General features: G+C 46.2%; 1 non-coding gene across 1 annotated transcript; it reads right to left on the bottom strand.

The window, feature by feature from the left end:
- Nucleotides 1-8701: 8701 nt before the first annotated feature.
- Trnaa-cgc (transfer RNA alanine (anticodon CGC)) lies at nucleotides 8702-8774 on the bottom strand. Its single transcript has one exon. It is a non-coding gene; the product is annotated as a tRNA-Ala (tRNA).
- Nucleotides 8775-20396: the final 11622 nt, after the last annotated feature.

Genomic DNA, 20396 nt, shown 5'->3' with positions numbered 1-20396 from the left:
AGCATGGGGCATGTTTCCACAGTCTCGGTCTGACACAGAGTTTTAATCTGCCTGGAAGTTACATATCAGCGCACACTCCGCTTTAGAGTGAACATCTCATTCTGGGAACATCCACCAGGCTGTGGCTAAGCCATTACTGCACAATATCCTTCTTTCAGGAGTGGTAGTTCCGCAAGGTTCGCAGGAGAGCTTCTGTGAAGTCTGGAAGGTAGGAGACGAGGTGCGGGCGGAATTAAGGCTCTGAGGAGAGTGGGTGAGTGGTGCTTGGGTAGCTAAGTGGTAGAGTAATTACCGGCGAAACGCAATGGTCCTGAGTTCGAGTCTCGGTCCGGCACACAGTTTTAATCTGCCAGGAAATTTCAGTCAAGGGCTTCTTCACGTCGCAGGACATAATGTTTTACCAAACGGGTATCTTTAACCTGGCACGTCTGCGGGGTGATTGTCTTAATGCCCATGGCGATTTTGCTTGATTAGCATGCCGATTCTGGACTCTACACACTCTTCGAACTGAAACTCTTTAATCGTCTCTTTTACTATTTGATACAGTGAGCTTAATACGCTCTGCTGTCATCACTATAGTACATTTCGCCACAACATATTGCCTGCGATGAGATAACTTAGATAAAATGCAAAACATTACAATTTTCAGAATAAATAATAACGTAGACATAAGAAACCGGATAGTTGATGAATGCTGTTGAGATTCGGACAGTGGAAATATGGGAGGCTATGGACACAGTCTGTTTCGGACCCCGGACAGTGACTACAAATAAATCATATCAATCCCATTTCGGATAAGGTTCATTTTATGACAGGACAATACCCGCGATATTTTAAAAGTACACAAAGAGACCATCAGAATTTGCCAACGGTCCATGTGGTTTTCAGAAGCTCTCGCTAAGTGGTATCTAGGAGGCTTGTATTAACGACAATGATAAAGGTCTGAGATATGTAAATAGACGTGGAAAAGTCAGTGATAGGACAGAATATAAGAAAAGGGTGGGAGCGAGTAGATGTCAGTAATGGCGATGGAGAGGAAAGAAGAGTTATAGCGGATTCCCTCCGCATCTGACTCACCTACTCACCTATCTGTCGTGCAACTAAATAAGACACCGTAATTACAGTATCTAATCCAACCACAAAAGTAATGATACGAACTGTGATTTGCTGGTAAGGATGCAGACTCGTCAAGGAAAACAGGAAAACAAGATGAAGAAATTTGGAAATTTCAGGTAAGAACCTATGGGACCATACTGCTGAGCTCATCGGTCCCATACTACTTAACCTAACTTACGCTAGGGACAACACACACACCCATGCCCGAGGGAGGACTCGAACCTCCGCCGGGGAGGGGGGGGGGGGGGTTGGGGGTGTGTGTAGCCGCGCGAACAAGACGCCTAGACCGCGCGGCTACCCCGAACAGCCAAGATGAAATTTTTCTTACGTGGTGCACAGTGATGAAAGTTATGTGACAGCTTCATATATGCAATATTTTTGTTTAAGCGACTTTTTCAAATAATCAAATGGTTCAAATGGCTCTGAACACTATGGGACTTAACTTCTGAGGTCATCAGTCCCCTAGAACTTACAACTACTAAAACCTAACTAACCTAAGGACATCACACACATCCGTGCCCGAGCCAGGATTCGAACCTGCGTCCGTAGCGGTCGCGCGGTTCCAGACTGTAGCGCCTAGAACCGCTCGGCCACTCCGGCCGGCCAACCTTCTTTAAATGTTCATATATACGATGTACAATCTATCAAATGATAGCTAATTCCGGTTGTAAATCACGGCAAAGTGTGCAGATGAGTGCTTGTAAGGTGCGAAATTATAACCACCTTACACAGTATACCGTAATTGGTACAATGAAAAGCCCCGGCTGCATCACAATTACAGTGACGCACCGAAGATATACCTGGATAACTCGTACCGCACGAGTAGGCGTGTGTTCGAAGATGGTGCGCACACATTCATGGGGGAAGGAAGTGGCTCGTCAAGCCGGGCGGCGGCTGATGCGGACGTCGGAGGGAGGGAGGGAGGAGGCAGGAGGAGCCGCAGACAGGCGGCGGGGGAGGCCCTGCGCCCCCGGATTATCGGCCGCGGCGGCGGGCACGCGCCATCAATTGCAGAAATTGGCTTCCGGCCTGTGGCGGGACTTGCCGACCTATCAACAGCAGCAGGCGGCCGCCGCCCGGCCCGACTGAATAATAAAAGCGGGCCCCGCAGCGCGGCGTAGGCGCTACCCTCGCGTTTTACGATCCCAGCCGAGTGCTTCGTGGAACTGCGGGGACGCTGTGTGATGATCAGGCGCTGTAAGCCGCAAGAGCGCGACACTGAGGGTGGTGGTCAATATCGACTAACAGCTGACGTCCTTCTACTGCTTCGCAAAACGCACCACCGACTATTCCTCTTTTGCTACTTGCATATCAGCAACACAATGTGTTCGACGCAATCCCAGTGGGCATCGATTTATTTCAATGGACGAAGTTGAAAATTTGTGCCGGGCCGGGATTCGAACCAGGGTCTCCTGCTTACTAGGCAGATACGTTGACCACTATGCCATACAGACACGGTGGTCACCACAGCCGCGCTGACCACCCTAGCATGCCTCCCGTTAGACCAAAATTATCAACTTACACCACACACTGCTGATGCAGTGCCTCTGCCCATTAGCCTCGTTATTGGCGGCATCTCAATTCCCATAAGAGATCGAGCTTGGTGTTCATCTGTACTGATTGGATCATTGGCTGTCATCACCTTCATTATATATGTGGTGTCTTCTTTCGGTCACGTCTTACGGACATAAAGTGCTGGGAGCAACGCCGGCCGCTGTGGTCGAGCGTTTCTAGAGGCTTCAGTCCGGTACCGCGCTCCTGCTACGTCGTAGGTTTGAATCCTGCCTCGGGCGTGGATGTGTGTGATGTCCTTAGGTTAGTTAGTTTTAAGTAGTTCTAAGTTCTAGGTGACTGATGACCTCAGATGTTTAGTCCCACAGTGCTTAGGGACATTTGAACCATTTTTGCCAGGACCAAAACCGAAAACTGCAGCACCGTCACGTGAAATACTCTTCATGTCCTAACCCCATCAACTATGGATTGATGTTCAGTGTATCGTGGACTCCCGTCAGGCTTCCACTGGCTGAGCACATCTGACCTCTACGCTGTGTGCCTCAGAATCCCTTTTGTGTCAGTATCATTTCCGCTTCTTCCCATCACCTTATCACACTGCAGGAAGAACGCGAGAGGGAAGTGTGTCTGTACGGCTCTTGAAGTGACCGGATTCCTGTAATATAAGTGTCGTGGTCACCACTCGAGATACACTATGTGATGGTTCAAATGGCTCTGAGCACTATGGCACTGAACATCTGAGATCATCAGTCCCCTAGAACTTAGAACTACTTAAACCTAACTAACCTAAGGACATCACACACATCCATCTCCGAGGCAGGATTCGAACCTGCGTCCGTAGCGGTCGCGCGGTTCCAGACTGAAGCGCCTAGAACCGCTCGGCCACTTCGGCCGGCACACTATGTGATCAAAAGTATCCGAACACCGTTATGTAATGTGAAATTGGCGGCTAGATATCACGAGAGGCAGACTCGTCAGTATAAATGAGGCGGCAGTGTTACGTTGTCAGTAGCGTAGCACCAACGGCGGAATGGGTCGGTCAGGAGAGCTCAATGGACTAGTCACTGTACGTTACGTACGTTGCAGATTCACCATGAACATTTCAACCCTTCTAAAGTTGTCTAAGTCGATTGTTGGTGATGTGGTCGTGCAGTGGAAATGAAAGAAGCAACAACAGGTAAACCACGACCAGGCAGACCCCATGTGATGACGGATAGACACCGTCGAGCGTCGCAGAGGGTGATTGTAAAAATTCGTAGGAAATCTGCGGAAGAAGTCGCTCACGCATTAGCTGCATACTTAACAATCATATACAACCGTTCGCTCGACGAAAGATCCGTACCCAAAGACTGGAAAGTTGCACAGGTCACTCCAATATTCAAGAAAGGTAGCAGGAGTAATCCACTAAATTACAGGCCCGTATAGTCAACGTCGATATGCAGCAGGATTTTAGAACATATATTGTGTTCGAACATTATGAATTACCTCGGATAGAACGATCTACTGACACACAGTCAACATGGGTTTAGAAAACATCGTTCCTGTGAAACACGACTAGCTCTTTATTAACATGAAGTGTTGAGTGCTATTGACAAGGGATTTCAGATCGATTCCGTATTTCTGGATTTCCGGAAGGCGTTTGATACTGTACCACACAAGCGGCTCGTAGTGAAATTGCGTTCTTATGGAATATCGTCTCAGTTATGTGACTGGATTTGTGATTTCCTATCAGAGAGGTTACAGTTCGTAGTAATTGAAGGAAAGTCATCGAGTAAAACAGAAGTGATTTCTGGCGTTCCCGAAGGTAGTGTTATAGGCCCTTTTGCTGCTCCTTATCTATATAAACGATTTGGGAGACAATCTGAGCAGCCGTCTTCGGTTGTTTCCAGATGACGCTGTCGTTTATCGACTAATGCAGTCATCATAAGACCAAAACAAACTGCAAAACGATTTAGAAAAGATATCTAAATGTTGCGAAAAGTGGCAGTTGATACTAAATAACGAAAAGTGTGAGGTCATCCACATGAGTGCTAAAAGAAATCCTTTAAACTTCGGTTACACGATAAATAAGTCAAATCTAAAGGCCATAAATTTTACTAAATACCTAGGAATTACAATTACGAACAATTTAAATTGGAAGGAACACATAGAAAATGTTGTGGGGAGGGCTAACCAAAGACTGTGTTTCATTGGCAGGACACTTAGAAAATGTAACAGACCTACTAAGAAGACTGCCTACACTACGCTTGACCGTCCTCTTTTAGAATACTGCTGCGCGGTGTGGGATCCTTACCATATAGGACTGACGGAGCACATCGAAAAAGTTCAAAGAAAGGCAGCACTTTTGTATTTTCGCGAAATATGGGAGAGAGTGTCACAGAAATGATACAGGATTTGGGCTGGACATCATTAAAAGAAAGGCGTTTTTCATTGCGACGGAATCTTGTCATGAAATTCCAATCACCAACTTTCACCTCCGAATGCGAAAATATTTTGTTGACGCCGATCTACATAGGATGGAACGATCACCGCGTTAAAATAAGGCAAATCAGAGCTCGTACGGAAAGATATAGGTGTTCATTCTTTCCGCACGCTATACGAGATTGGAATAATAGAGAATTGTGGAGGTGGTTCGATGAACGCTCTCCCAGGCACTTAAATGTGATTTGCAGAGTATCCATGTAAATCTAGATGTAGATGTAGACGAGTTACAAGCGTTACCAGTAGTTGGGCTAGCACAATGAGTGTGCATAGGGAGTTAAAAAGAATGGAATACAGTGGTGGAGGAGCTCTTCATAAGCGACAAATTTCTGTAGTCAGTGCTAAGGGATGCTTGAGCTGATCTACGGAATGACGCCTCAGCGCCATGGGTGACTGAAACCGAGTGATCTGGAGTGACGAACCTTGTGGTAACCCGACAGATGTGTGTGTTTGGCGAATGCCTGGAGAACGCTATCTGCCATCTTTTATAGTGCCAAAAGTGAAGCATGGAGGAGGTAGTGCCACAGTGTGGGGGCGTTTTCAGTTGTTAAGGTGTGATCCCCTCAACGCACTTAATAAAATGCGAAAGAATATGTACAAATTTTTCAGTATTGTATACCGTGTATAATGGAGGAGTAGTTCGGAGATGTTGACAGTTTATATTAGCATGACAATGCACCTTGTCATAAATTAGCATCTATAAGGCAATGTTTTGTGGACGATAACATTCCTGAAGTGAACTGGCCTGTCCAGAATCCCGATCTGAACCCAATGGAACGCCTTTGGGATGTGTTACAACGTCGGCTTGGCTCTAGACCGCAGTGTCCAATATCGCTACCTTCTCTAGTGCGGCGCTTGACATTGACACCTCATTCAAAGGATCCCCAGAAGATTTCAAGCCGTCATGTAGGCCGAGAATGCATTAGTAGATGCATGAGCTCATTTATAGCATTTCTAGTGCATAAAAAAACTGTTCCTACAGGCGTAGAATGGTGTGACTGCACGATGGCTGATTGGGGTATCTAACAGTAATGAGCACACAGTGTGCCTAGATGACATGCACTTCCAGCTTATCGTCATCTTTCTGACTTTGAGGAAGGTCGAAACATTGTCATAACGCACATGGGAGCAGCATACCAGCAGATCGCACAGTTCGTTGTAGTGCAGTGGCTTTAGAATGATTAATGACGAGCAGAACTCAGGACTATACTGTGGGCAGAATAATACCAACAGGCCATTGCAGAACGACTTCACCGCTAAAAGATCGTGGTGTTCTTCGACGACTAGATGGGCGACTACAGCTAAAACTCTAGCAGAGGATACTGGAAAGGCGTCACCACGAACTGTCAGGTACATACACTATCGGTTCAAAAGTATCTGGACATCTATTAGATGGAATTAATGGCGGATGCGCCCACTCTTCACCTTTGTGACGGTTTGGATTGTGCTGAGGATACTCTCGTTGAGGTATCTGAGTGTCTGTGGATGAATTGCAGGGCATTCTTCCTCAGGAGCGGGAACCAGAGAACATAATGATGGTGGAAGCTGGGGTTCGGAGCGATCTCCGAATAGTGAGGCGATGTGTGAGGATATTAAAATAATTTTACAGTAATTCGATTACCTGAAGCTTTATTCTGTAGACATGTATTTTAACGCCAGTAAATAGCCTGCTTTCAACTCCAGCCACAGATGAGATGTATTCACTTCTGTAGTACCATCTGTTTTCAATTAACAGACAATCATTGGGCACTTCCTTATTGAAATTAACTCACTTGCGCGATTATTAGCATCATCCGCCCTCCCTCTCCCCCCCTCCCCCACCCGGCCCCATCGACCGCTACGTCAGATGTGACAAGGCTTCACTATATTAATGTTTCCAATGTCTGTCATTTGTTTTGTCACACATTTTATCGGAATAAATCAAAGTAACCGTGACTTGTGTCTCATTTGCAAGTCTTAAGTTTCCTCAGTCATTGTTTTTGAGCCGGCCGGTGTGGCCGAGCGGTTCTAGGCGCTACAGTCTGGAACCGTGCGACCGCTACGGTCGCAGGTTCGAGTCCTGCCTCGGGCATGGATATGTGTGATGTCCTTAGGTTAGTTAGGTTTTAGTAGTTCTAAGTTCTAGGGGACTGATGACCTCAGATGTTGAGTCCCATAGTGCTCAGAGCCATTTGAACCATTATTTTTGAGGGCACCCTGATATTACTGCGGCACCTGCTACACTTAACTTGCAGTTTTAAAAACCAAGCCACTTTGCACTCACACCTGACGCCAGACGGACCGTACATCTGCCTTTCAGCCTTTAGACGCTTTATACAGTTTGACAGGGTTACAACTGAGCCAATATGGAGCATCTTGGCATATATAGTGATTAGTGACCATACGGTCGTTATAGTAAGACTGAATACCGTAACATCCAAATCAACCAAAAATAAAAGCAAAACATATGTATTTGAAAAGCAGATAAAAATTCGCTTCACGCCTTCCTAAGAGACAGCATCCACTTCCTCGAAACTATGTAACCATATGCTAGATGTGGCTTAAATTGAAATAAATTGTTTCATCGGCATTTGAGAGGTTCATAGCAAATAAATTAATAGGAGACGAAACTGATCCCCCATGTTAGACAAAACAGATCAGAACATTATTGCAGACCAAAAAAAAACATGCCAAATTGAAAAAAATGCAAAATCTCCAAGACTGACGATGTTTTACTGAAGCTCGAATTTTAGCGCGGACTTCAATGCAAGATGATTTTAATAGTTTCAATAAGGAAACTCTGTCTCGATATAGGGCAGATGATCCAAAGAGATTGTGATTGTCTGGAAGCTACGACAGTGGCAAGAAACGCTACTATCTTCACCGTGCGATAGGAATGGTAATGTCCCCGATCGCAGAACCACTATACTAGAGTTATTAAACACGATTTTCCGAAATTCGTTCACCAAAGAAGACGAAATAAGTATTCCACAATTCCGATCAAGAAGAGCTGCAAACATGAGAAACTTAGAAGGACCTTAAATCATTTAATAAGGGCAAGTCTTTCAGTCCACATTCTATAACAGATAGGTTCCTTTCAGAGTGTCCTGATAAAATAGCTTTAGAGTTATCAATCATACTCAACTGAACGGATACAGAAAATATCTTTCTTGTGAAACACAACTAGCTCTTTATTCACATTAAGTAATGAGTGCCATCGACAAGGAATCTCGAACTTATTCTATATTTTTAGATTTCCATAAGGTTTTTGACACCATTCCTCACAAGTTGCTTCAAATCGAATTGTGCACCTGTCGAGTATCGTCTCAGCTGCGCGACTGTATTCGTAATTTCTAGTCAGAAAGGTCACAGTTCGTAGCAACTGAAGGAGGACGTCTAAAGATTTCAAAGATAGGCAGCTCGTTTTCTATTAGTGCGAAAAGGAGGAGGAGATTAGTGTTTAACGTCCCGTCGATTACGAGGTCATTAGAGACGGAGCGCAAGCTCGGGTGAGGGAAGGATGGGGAAGGAAATCGGCCGTGCCCTTTCAAAGGAACCATCCCGGCATTTGCCTGAAGAGATTTAGGGAAATCACGGAAAACCTAAATCAGGATGGCCGGAGACGGGATTGAACCGTCGTCCTCCCGAATGCGAGTCCAGTGCGCTAACCACTGCGCCACCTCGCTCGGTTTAGTGCGAAAGAGGAGGGCGAGAGTCACTGATATGGTAAGCAAGTTGGTGTGCCAGTCATTGAAACAAAGGCGTTTTTCGTTGTGGCGAGATCTTTTTACGAAATTTCAATCACTAACTTTATCCTTCTGGTGCGGAAATATTTCATTACGCCCACTTACAGAGAGAGAAATGATGATCGTAAGAAAATTAGAAAAATCAGAGCTCATACGGAAGATTTAAATGTTCGTTTCGCCCACGCACTCTTCGGAAATGGGATGGTAGAGAAATTAGCCTGGAGGTGCTTCGATTAAACCCTCTGCCAGGTAGTTAAGCGTGAATTGCAGAACAATCTTACAGACGCAGATGTAGACAACAAAACAGTCAAACGCTTCTGGCATTAAAAATCAGAATTGAATCGTCACGCTTGCTTCTTGTCTAGATGCTCTGCTGTGCCCACAGCTCGTGGCTGGCAGAACGTGCGATAAAACCGTTTAGTTAAGGGATCATCTGGGAATTGGCGGGTGAGGATCTTAACCTGGTTCCTTGAGAATACGGTTAAGACCAGTTACGGCTGTGCCTCGTCTGTTGATGTTCACGCCTCTGCGGGTAACCCACATACACCGCAGACGCGTGGCTGCTTGCTCAACACCAGCAGACAACCCCTCCCCATCACCGCCCTCCCCCCACCCCTATATAGCAGCACCCTGCCAGAGCACGGGAGCGCTAATCCACTGTAGGCACGCGAGTGGTTTCCCTAATTGCACACACGACCAACACGGGGCTGTTAACGGTGAGCTCAAGCTTACTGTCACCATCCGCTAAAGTCTGTATCCGGTTCCTCACTGTCTCACGCTTCTCATAAACGCTGCCCTTGGTGGATACTACGACATATGTAAAATATTTACATCTCTCTCGAACGATATTTCTTCATCTTATAAGCCATCATAGGCCCTGGTAATAAAATCTGCAGTTTGAATTCAAAATGTGTTTTACTATTACGAGGGTAATCCCAAAAGTAAGGTCTCCTATTTTTTATAGGAAATTTATGAACCTCTTCTTTCACCTCCTCATCGGAGCTGAATCGCTGGGACCACAATTAACGCTGACAGGTACTGTAAGACTCTGAAAAAAATCAAGCGGGCAATTCAGAACCGGAGAAGAGGAATGTTGAGCAAGGGCGTACACATTATCCATGAAAACGCTCGCCCACACATAGCTCGGCAAACCGTCGCTCTCCTGCAACAGTTTCAGTGGAACATAATCACCCGCCCACCCTATAATCCTGACTTGGCGCCCAGTGACTATCACTTTCTGAACAGCATGGAGGCGAGCTGGTATGACATGGGCATACAAAAACTGCCACAGCGTCTACAAAAATGCATAGACAGAAATAGTGATTATGTCGAAAAACAGCTAAATGTTCAAGCTGTAAACTGATGTAAACCATTGTAGAAATAAACAGATTTGTACTTATCAAAAAATAGGAGACCTTACTTTTGGGATTACCCTCGTAGTTTGTCTATTATTCACGGTCCACTCACATTAACGCGACCACCGCCTATATTCGACGTGAACGCGCAGTAACCCCTCACAGACAGCAGGTGGCAGCGTAAGCAATGAAGGTTGTATAAAGCGTATCAGGGGGGTTCGGATAACAGTGCAGTCGTTGTCCTCATGCGGAAATGGAGCTATTAATCTGACGTGCAAAAAGGCTTGACCATTTACTTTCGGGCCAAGGATGGAAGCATTTTCGAAATAGCTAAGTTCGTAAAATGTTCGCGCGCCGCCGTGGTTAAAATATACCGTGCATTCTAAAATGACGCTATCCAAAACTGGCTCTGAGGCAACTGTGGTGCACCGCAGGCCATAGGTAACATGGCTGAACGGCTGTGGAGATGTGTAAGGACGAATGGACGTGCATCTGACCGCCCGTATCAACCAACGAAACAGTATCTCCTCAACAACTGTTCAGCGAACGTTGCGTAATATGGGCGTTCGCAGCAGGCGCCTGGTTCGTGCACCAATGCTGACTGCTGTTCATCAGCGACGAAGGCTGGAATGTGCACGCCAGTACCCTAACTGCTAGACGTCCACTGAGGGGCGACAGGTGGCCTTACCAGTTGACCCATACTTTATGATCCATTGGAGCTTGTACGGGCCTGTAACAAGCGTCGGAAGGATCCAGACCGGAGAAGTGGGTGTTATGGGCTGGGGAACGTTTTCGTTGCATTCCTGGGTGGTTGTCATTCTGGAAGGCGCAAAAACAACAGAACTGTGCATCTACCATTGAGGACTATGTCCACCACTACAGGCAATTTGTTATTTCCTCGGCACAATGACATCTGCTAGCAGAACAATGTAAGGTATCACAGTGCTCGGAGTCTACGTGCGCGGTTCGAAAAGCACCAGGATGAGTTTACCGAATCGTTCAAATAGCTCTGAGCACTATGGGACTTAACATCTGAGGTCATCAGTCCCCTAGACTTAGAACTACTTAAACCTAACTAACCTAAGGACATGCCCGAGGCAACATTCGGACCTGCGACCGTAGCAGCAGCGCGATTCCGGACTGAAGCGCCTAGAACCGATCGGCCACAGCGTCCGGCCATAAGTTTACCATACTCAAGTGGAGCTCCCCGGACTTTAATCCAATCGAGACAATGTGGAACCATCTCGATCGGACTGTTCACGCCATGGATCCTCAATCTAGAAATCTGGCGCAGCTGGCCACAGCACTAGCGTCAGAGTGTCCCCACATCCCTATCAGTACCTTCCAGTACCTCACCGATTCTCTTTGAATACGTCCGCGCTGCTAAAAGTGGTTAATCAGGCTTTTGACAGTGGTCACATTAATGGACTGGGCAGTGTAGATGCAAATGACAAAGCCGAGCAAAGTACAATCAAACTAGCAAAAAATCCTAATAAACGTAGGTCAGGAAACCAACGACTTCCCCTATACTGCGTATCACAACACAGTTATGTTATGTTAACTGGGGACCTAGAAACGACGGAGAGGCTCCGACCCCGCCGCAGCCGCAGTGGTGCGCAACTCCACAACGACTACCGCAGTCCGCCCGCATCTCGTGGTCGTGCGGTAGCGTTCTCGCTTCCCACGCCCGGGATCCCGGGTTCGATTCCCGGCGGGGTCAGGGATTTTCTCTGCCTCGTGATGGCTGGGTGTTGTGTGATGTCCTTAGGTTAGTTAGGTTTAAGTAGTTCTAAGTTCTAGGGGACTGATGACCATAGATGTTAAGTCCCATAGTGCTCAGAGCCATTTGAACCATTTGAACTACCGCAGTCCACTTCACCCCTCCGCCGCCCCACACCGAACCCAGGGTTATTGTGCGGTTCGGCCCCAGGTGGACCCCCCCCCCCCCCCCCCCCAGGGAACGTCGCACACCAGACGAGTGTAACCCTTATGTTTGCGTGGTAGAGTAATGGTGGTGTTCGCGCACGTCGAGAACTTGTTTGCGCAGCAATCGCCGACATAGTGTAGCTGAGGCAGTATAAGGGGAACCAGCCCGCATTTGCCGAGGCAGATGGAAAACCGCCTAAAAACCGGGCGGGCCTATCTCAACACAGTACATGATCATGTTGCAACAGATTCTCCAAGGACTCAAACTGAAGATATGCATTTGTGAACAAACACATTATAGTAAGTGTTCCATGTGACCACTGTTCATGCGAAGGCAGTTTTCAACCCGGCTCTTCGTCGACGCCCTTACACGTTCAACAATCCCAGGCGCGTTCCGAATGCATTGACAACCATCCGCAATGTGTATCCGGAGTTCATCGGCGTCAGCAAGAGGGCAAGAACGCACCAAAGATTTCAAATACCATCTTACAAAGAGAAAAAATCCAACGTTTTAAAAAAGGGGTACCTGGGAGGCCATTGTATTGGCGAGCCACACCCGATATACACTACTGGCCATTAAAATTGTTACACCACGAAGATGACATGCTACAGACGCGAAATTTAACCGACAGGAAGAAGATGCTGTGATATGCAAATGATTAACTTTTCAGAGCATTCACACAAGGTTGGCACTGGTCGCGACGCCTACAACGTGCTGACATGATGGAAGTTTCTAACCGATTTCTCATACACAAACAGCAGTTGACCTGCGTTGCCTGGTGAAACGTTGTTGTGATGCCTCGTGTACGGAGGAGAAATGCATGCCATTACATTTCCGACTTTGATAAAGGTCGAATTGTGGCCTATCGCGATTGCGGTTTATCGTAACGCGACATTGCTGCTCGCGTTGGTCGAGATCCAATGACTTTTAACAGAATATGGAATCGGTGGGTTCAGGAGGGTCAAACGGAACCACGTGCTGAATCCCAACGGCCTCGTATCACTAGCAATCGAGATGACAGGAATCTTATCCGCATGGCTGTAACGGATCGTGCAGCCACGTCTCGATCCCTGAGTTAACAGATGGGGACGTTTGCAAGACAACAACCACCTGAACGAACAGTTCGACGACGTTTGCAGCGGCATGGATTATCAGCTCGGAGACCATGGCTGCGGTTACCCTTTCCGCTGCATCACAGACAGGAGCGCCTGCGATGGTGTACTCAACGACGAACCTGGGTGCACGAATGACAAAACGTCATTTTTTCGGATGAATACAGGTTCTGTGTACGGCATCATGATGGTCGCATCCGTGTTTGACGATATCGCGGTGAACGCACATTGGAAGCTTGTATTCGTCATCGCCATACTGGCGTATCACCCGGCGTGATGGTATGGGGTGCCATTGGTTACACGTCTCGGTCACTTCTTGTTCGCATTGACGGCACTTTGAACAGTGGACGATACATTTCAGATGTGTTACGAGCCATGGCCCTACCCTTTCTACATTCTCCAGATCTCTCACCAATTGAAAACGTCTGGTGAATGGTGGCCGAGCAACTGGCGCCGGCCGGAGTGGCCGAGCGGTTCTAGGCGCTACAGTCTGGAACCGCGCGACCGCTACGGTCGCAGGTTCGAATCCTGCCTCGGGCATGGATGTGTGTGATGTCCTTAGCTTAGTCAGGTTTACGCAGTTCTAAGTTCTAGGGGACTGATGACCTAATAAGTTAAGTCCCATAGTGCTCCAAGCTTTGCTTTAACCTCGAACAGTTTTGCGATGGCTTCATATTAGCGAAGTTCCTAAATTTCAGGCAATATCTTTTATTAGCCATAACTCCGTAACTAAAAATTTGTGGACCTTTTTCTTTTTTATTTAGATTTACCTGTAGAATAACATATTAACATATTTGCATTTCCTCGTGAATCACCCTGCATATGCGTACACCACCGTTGCTCCGTATGCGCAACACCCTATATACAAGGAGATGGTGCTGACTGAAAATACAGTTATATAATCTGCATACATGGTCTTCACAGTTCTTATTACAAGCTTCTAAGGACTGCAAAGGAGACGTAGCAGGTAATGTTTTGATAAAGAACTTACGTCCGAAAATGCAGCGTTTGGATGTAAAATAGCTTTGAAAATATGATCACTTTCAAATCTCCCACTTCAGGATAACAAGTGATGACACTTAATCACACAATGAATGAATTCGTCCTCGCATATTTCCAGAAACGTAGCAGATGTGGCAGCGTGCCATTTTCCTTATCACTTGACAATATTCCAAAGGATACTGAACGTGTACAGTGAAAGGTGGCACGAATGGTCATAGCTTCGTCTGAGCCGTAGAAGAGTGTCATGTGTCATGGAGATGCAGAAGAAACTGTACTGGCAAACGCTTGAAGGTAGGCGCAAACTATAACGAGAAAGCCTCCTTACAAAGTTTCAAGAAGTAGCTTGAAATGATAAATCCGGCTATATACTACAGCTCCCTACTTATCGCTCCCGTCCGGATCTCGAGGACAAGGTTACAACGTTTATAGCGCGCACAGAAGCGTTTAAACGGCCATTCTTCCCGCGCTCCATACATGAATGGAACAGGAAGAGGGCCTGATAACAGGTACACTAGGAAGTACCCTCTGCCTTGCACTTCACAGTGGTTTACAGAGAATGTATGTGCCTGTAAATTCTGTTAGAAGCGATTTCTCTGCTGGATTTGACTGTTTAAACGAGAGGACAATAAAGGAGGTATAAGACATCTATGTTACTAGAATCACGTTAACAGTCTTCATGCCATCGGGAATCATATAAATATCAAATAAAGTACATACCAATTGAGATCGCATAAGGTTTATGGCCCTGGATTCGAGTTAAAAGCAGCAGGTTTAGCTCTGTGCAACCAACCAAATATAGGGTTACCACTGCTTCCCTAAATAATGGTATAATTCTAGAGTAGTTTCACTAAGATCGTCATCGATTAAAGATATCGACGAGAAGTTAATATGTAACCTCCCTTTTCCGTACACGCCTTGTACTTGTAATGTACCTATCACAATTGCTCACACTGTGCATGTATCATTTGCATATTTAATTACACTCAGGGATGTTCATGTTGCCCATGTTACGCCTGGGGGAAGAGTGAGATTAATTTGTATAGTAACGTTTAGCATAGTCAAAACTCGCGTTATAACAACGTGGCAATGTCTGTTGCAACTGAATAATTTCATTTGTCCAACTAGTACAACTTCCTGTATGGTGCCTCATAATATGCCGAGCCTCATCGTCCATTCGATGCTAGCAGGAGATCGCATTTCGGTTGCAATAAAGTTTATTACTCTCAGGGATGTCTGAGGCTATACTGAAATGTCAGATTACGGTTTTATGCGGTAATTAAGCTTCTGCGGATGAGGTCTGACCTTTATAACTGTGTGATGTATTCATTTGATCACTGCATCACTCACTGCTGAATGTGCTATCTATAATTTCACGGATGGAGTGACTGATTCGGTGGGAATCGATAACCGATAGTCATATCTCTTTCGCCACACCCGTCTCTCGCCGTACGTCCATTTAGAGCGGTGTAGCCCGTAAACATTTCTGTTGGGCCAACCGTCCGGGAAGCTGAGTGACGCATGGGATCAGTCTGTTACGCTTTCAGTGGAACTTCAGAACATATTTGAATCTTAATATGGTGTGGGAAATTCATTCTAAACTGTAGAAGCGACATGCTGTAACATGCGAAGCTCCTAAAAAATTTGTTTTTAATTGTAAAACCGGTTTCTGTCAGAGAACTTTTCCCAGTACCTGTTGTACAACGTTATGGATGCATTATCATGTCAACTAGCAATACTTGCCCTTTGAAGAGCTTATTTTCTACATGGTCAAGAAAAAGTTGAGTAATGTTCCTGTAAGGTTACAGTCAGTGGTTAAGTCTTTGACTGGCAAGTTAATGTATTAGGGGCATTATGTAGATAACACGATTGTTTTGTTCAATGGAACACTTCATCGGAAATTCAAAGAACCTCACAAAAACATACAATATATCACTGAATATGAAAAAGGGAAGAGCATTAACTTTTTAGATGTCTTTATCTACAATGTAAATGGAACTCATATTACATCTAATGTTTTCCGAAAACCAGTCACGTTTAATGGGATAATTCATAATACTTCACGCCATCCTACGACACAAAAAAAGCGTTTTTTTTCATTCAATGATAGATAGAATAACCCGCTCATCACTATCTAATAACAGCACTGATATTAAGTTAAATAAATTGAAACACATAGCCACAGAAAATGGATACAACCCTAATATAATTAATAAAATCTATAGCAATAAGAAAAATAAGAACTATAAGACAACTAAGAGAAATAGAGCCTTAATAAATGAGGAGAAAAAACAGAAACAGAAATATGCAGTTTTATCAAATATCGGACAAATGCCTGACAAAATTCGCTATATATTTCGTATAACAGGAATAAAAATTGGTTTTAGGACTGGTAATACAATGCAATCCAATACAGGACATAAATTTTACTCCATACCCCATTACGATCCATCTGGCATATATAAAATACAGTGTAAGAACTGCAATAAATTTTACATTGGACGAAGAGGTAGAAAAATATGTACACGATATAAAAAAAATGTTGTAACATTGAGAAATGCAACCCATCGACCTCGTCACACAAATGGAGGAAAAGGATGTAGCAGACAAAACTGAAACCAGTGTTACTATTCTACACAAAACAGAGACAGATAGGTATATAAATCTCATGGAAGAGATTGAAATTTTTTCACATTACGCTAAAGATTCCAACTTTATTTTAAATGAACAACTTGAATTGAAAAACAAGCAAAAATGTCCAAACTTATTTTTAAGCGAACAACTAGAATCGATAAACAAAAAAAGTACTGAAAAGTTTCCTCATCTTGTACTACGAACAATAACACTATTGAAACTTCCTGGCAGATTAAAACTGTGTGGCCGACTGAGGCTGGAACTCGGGACCTTTGCCTTTCGCGGGCAAGTACTCTACCATCTCTTTTTATTTATTTTTTATTTATTTTTTTTGTTGCATCTGCTCCCTTTTTTGGCTTTGACACTCTATCCATCTTTTTTTGTTTTTTTTTATTTATTTATTTTTTTATATATTTTTTTAAATTTTTAAATTTTAAGAGTATTTGGTTATGAGTAGGTGGAGACAAGGCGGGCAGGGGTTGAAACCCGAGGCCTGGCCGCGATGTCTTCCCCCTCCCATCCCTGAATCACTCCCTCAAAATAGCTTTTTGATTTATTTTTGTTTTATTTTATTATTTTTTTCACCAGGAAAAGGGTAAATGAAAAAATTGATACAGACTTAAATACAACAGAAATGCCATTCTTCCGGCGAAAATAACACAAGACATTATACTCGTACAAGGCGAGCAAGTTTTTTTTATGAACAAGGTGTAGGAAAAAAAAAGAATAATAATTCTGATGTAATCTAAGAGGTGTGAAGCAATATACAGTGGAGTGAGGGAAAGACCAGTGTTTTCTGGTGTAGTGGATAAAAGAAAGGGGGCGCGTGTCCATGCGCCTACTCCACTGTGGGTTACAATGTAGAAAGTAGCGCGGGGAGTCTCAGATGTCAGCAGGAGGGGGGGGGGGGGAGTGCTGTCGGCGTGTGGTACCATCCAGCTGAGCGGGGGTGAAGTAAAGATCGCATGTAGGTAATTGGCGAAGAAGGCGCGGTAGTGCGGTCGGTGTTCGACTTCACTGTGGGCAGTTTGTAAGTACTGCCAGAAATCAAGGCGTGATTTGTCGCCATCATTATACATGTACGTGATCGTCCATCCCTTGACCCATACAATCGCATGATTTTTGGTGGCGGGGAAATAAGTATTCTCAGGATGGATAAAAGTCCATGGGTCAATCGAGTCCGGCGGAACGCGGAAGTAACAGGCAACGAACTGTCGGGCAAGTTTCCAGACGTCACTGGTGGCAGCACAAGTCAGTTGATGGACATCGTCATCCACGAGGTGGCAAAGTGGAGAGTCCTTTAGTCCGATGGCGTGAAGGCGATGATTTGTGGCGAGTTTTTCATTTGCGACTTGGTACCATGTTGCCCGGACGTTGGAGGGAAGAAAAGGCTGGTGGATGTGACGCCAAACCGTTGGCCACCACGTGGACGGATGTCTCAGTTCGATATTGTTGCTGGATATGGAACGAAGGAGTGGGGTGTAAAAATCTTTAGGTCGAGGAGAACGCGTGGTCGGTAAGTGTGTGTGAGCATAACTGAAGTCGACGATGAAATCTGAAATGTGCGTCAGATGGTGCTTGATGTGTCCGACTGGTACTGGTGGTGTTATGGTCGCGGGCACAAGAATTTCCAGCAAGCTGCGCGTAAGGGAGGTGCCCCCGTGCCACTGCTTGTGCATGGTGGACATGTACAAGGACGCCGCGCGGAGTCGCACATTGACAAGGCCCTGGCCCCCCGCTGGGGGGGGGGGGGGGGGAGGGTGAGCGTGTCGTAGCAGACCTTAAAGAGCGTACCGGCCGTAAGGAAGTATCCGAAGGCAGCCTGGAGGCTGCGTCCAATAGTTGATGGCAGCGGGAGGACCTGTGCGATGTGGACCATTCTGGCCGCCACATGTTGATTGAGGTATTGGACACGTTGTAAAGAATCGAGTCGTCGGAGAAGATTTTGTCGCACCGTCGTGCGGATAGTTTGGAGTGCACGCCGAAAATTGATGGCAGCGGAGCGATGCACGGTGGAGGTGAAAATGATACCAAGGTATCGTAGTTTTTGTACACACGGGAGAGGTGCTAAGTCGTCGTGTGAGAGGCCGCGTCCAATGGGCATCGCCGCGGATTTAGCCACATTCATGTTACTGCCCGCTGCAGTGCCGTACGTTGATATCAAATCAAGTACCGTGTGTGTTTCACTCCGTGAGCGGATCAAGAGGAGGATGTCGCCCGCACACGCACGACATCGCTGTCGCAAAGTGAGACCAGAAAGGTGGCTCGTCAGACTCCCGATGAGTGGCTCCAGGCTTATGGCATAGAGTAGGGTCGAAAGTGGGCAGCCTTGCCGTACGGAACGCCGGATCGCCACTGGTCCCGCTACACGGCCATTAACCTTTATCAGCGATTCGGGGGTGCCGTACAGGCGCCGAATCACGTCGATAAAGGCTGGTGGAAAACCCATGCGGTTCATCACTGAGAACAGAAAAAGATGCCGCACTTTGTCGAATGCGTTGTCAAAATCAATGGCAGCCACTGCGGCGCGGAGTCTGCACGCCGCTGCCAGTGCAATTAAATCGCGACATTCTCCTGTGGCCGTTTGTATATTAACTGAGCCGCCCGGAGTTGTCTGTTCTGGGGATAGAATGCTAGGCAGGATCTTGCGGTATCGCGATGCAAGTAGGCGTGTAAAAATTTTACAGTCTGCGTTAAGCAGAGTCAGGGGACGGTAATGTGCTGTCGTCACACCTGGTGTCGGTTTGTGGATGGGTACAATAATTCCCGTGACGAAGGACGGCGTTCCCCATCGTCAGCAGTTCATGAAACATCGTTGTCCACCGTGACGCCATTAGTGTGAAGAAAGCGCGATAAAATTCTATCGGCAATCCGTCGACACCAGGTGACTTATTCAGAGCACCTTTTTTGATCGCATCGTGGATTTCGTCACGCGTAATGGGCTCCATCAGCTCGTCCGCTTTGTCGCTGGTGAGGGTGCGAGTTACGTGTGGTAACACAGACTCCTCAGCGTGGTTGTCGGTAGTCTCCTCCTGGTATATTGTGCGGTAGTGGTCGACAAAGGCACTGACGATTTCGGCCTGGCAAGTGACGTGCTGGCCGCGACAGGTGGTGATCTCGGTGATGAGTTGTTGTCGTCGATGTTTCCTATCGGAGGCGATATGATGCATGGTCGGATGTTCTTGTTCCGCCGAATCGGGTTCGCACCATAGCCCCCTGCAGTCTACGGCGTGTCAAAGTTACAATTTGCGCCTTAATCCTGCTGCGTTCCCTCTGGGTGTCGGGGGTGGGCGGTTGGGCGTCCAGGTCGCGGAGAACGGCGTAGAAATAGTCGGTAGTGTGCCGGCGCCACATAGCAACTTCCTTTCCATACTGAATCAAAGTACGTCGAATGGCAGGTTTGGCACATTCCAGCCACCAGGTCAAGGTCGTGCAGTATTTAGGTAAGCGACGTTCACAGGTGGCCCATGTCTCGGTAACACGTTGAAGACATTCGGGATCATGAAGATGGGAGGTGTTTAGCTTCCACGGTGCA

The sequence above is a fragment of the Schistocerca cancellata genome, chromosome 9, assembly GCF_023864275.1.
Source record: "Schistocerca cancellata isolate TAMUIC-IGC-003103 chromosome 9, iqSchCanc2.1, whole genome shotgun sequence".
NCBI classification, from domain to species: Eukaryota; Metazoa; Arthropoda; class Insecta; order Orthoptera; family Acrididae; genus Schistocerca; species Schistocerca cancellata.
This window is presented reverse-complemented; position numbering and strand designations above follow the sequence as displayed.